Source organism: Carettochelys insculpta, chromosome 1 (genome assembly GCF_033958435.1).
Source record: "Carettochelys insculpta isolate YL-2023 chromosome 1, ASM3395843v1, whole genome shotgun sequence".
Taxonomy (NCBI): Eukaryota; Metazoa; Chordata; order Testudines; family Carettochelyidae; genus Carettochelys; species Carettochelys insculpta.
In genome coordinates, this window is record NC_134137.1 from 267,896,406 (window position 1) to 267,898,101 (window position 1,696).

Sequence of the window (1,696 nt, forward strand, 5' to 3'; positions counted from 1 at the left end):
GAGCAAGATCCACCCTAGAACACTTTACAAGTCAGGGGGTGGGGCAGTTTCCTGGGATATGGGACTGGTTTCAAATCCTACTCTGTATCAGGCAGAAGAGGGAGTATCCTAGGTCTCCCACATGCCAGGGTAGTTCTTTAATCACAGGGCTATTAATTATAGGGAGAAGGGCCATCACCATCTCCTTTTCAATGCTGTGAAGGGCACCTAGCCTGCCTTATGAATATAGCCTGATTTTTGTTTCTGTTTTCTGGCCAAAACCATATCATGAATTTGTGTGGAAGCTGCAAATAGTTTGGGGTTGGCTGAAATAGCATTTTTAGGGGCACAAACTCTTGGTTTGATAAATTTCACTCAGCTCTAAATGTGCATCACTGAGATGGGTATTGAGATCAGTAATGGAGACCACAGTAGAGGCAGGTGCACCAGTGGTGTCAGTTGGCTACAAACCGAGTCTTCCACCAAAGCTTCTACTAAAATCTGTAGAATGAAGAAATGAGATATTGACAGATGATTAATTAATTAATTTTGACAGTAGATTAGTCCAGCAAATTAAGCGCTTCATAGTGAGCAGAGAGAGTATCTGGCCCCTGAAGGAGCATCTCCCTCAGGTAAGAGGTGCAAGATGCCACAGGCATGTGAAAACTCTGTTACATTTGTCACCAGCACTGTGTGGAGTGGTAAACTCCCTAATGAGTAGTGCAACAAAACTCTGAATAAAGCTGGCACAACTTTTTTGAAAAAGGGCTTTTCCCTTGTATTTATTTTTAATGAATATCTAAAAACTAACAAAACCCTGTTTTTCAAATCCAAAAAGCAGCCAAAACCAAAAAGGCACTTTGTATTGAATTTTTCAATATATCACTTTCATCAAATATGGTTACCATTTTCTAACCAGTTCTGATTCTAAAAGGATGCATTTCAAGTATCTCCCAAACGGAGACAGTGTATTCCCTGAAGGTTCAATGATGTACCAATTTGTTGTACAGCGTATTGTGCCGCAAATGGGTCTGAATATTTTTATCCTTGTGTTTGAGATATAAACAATCATCTTTTTAATTTCCATAGAGTTTTAGTCATATTTAATCTTTTAAAATGCAAACTACTCTCTAAAGAACAAAAACATGTGATGCTTGTTTCTATTTAGGGATATGCTCAAATCATCACTATAAGCCCTGTAGTTTTCATAAAACACTTTCACTTGGGCAATGAGCCAGCTTGAAAGGATAACTTAATAATAGGACTATTTCCTACTTGCCATTGTCCCTGATATCCCCTTACTCTTCAGACCTGGAAATCTGAAATAATTAATGTTTTAAAAGATTATGTGCTGCATTAGTCAACAAGCTTCAGTCCAATATTCATTTAGAACAAAATACACACGTAATGGCATGCCCCATTGGACCAGCTTTTGTTGTTGTTGATGGAAGGCCAATGATGATGAGTGGCTGAGCTCACCATGTCTTAGAATCCAGAGTCCGGCAAAAGGATCTCCCCTCCCATCCCATTAAGAGCAGCTACACTTACAATGTAAGTTAGTGAAGATTCTCCACCTAGAGATACTGAGGCCAGTCTTCCACAAACAATCAAAATGCTCTTCTGCACAGTTCAAGAGCTGGGTCTTCACTACAGAGTTCTGTTGAGAAAACTAGGGAGTGTCCACACAGCAAATGCATTCTGTTGAGAATCTGTTGAC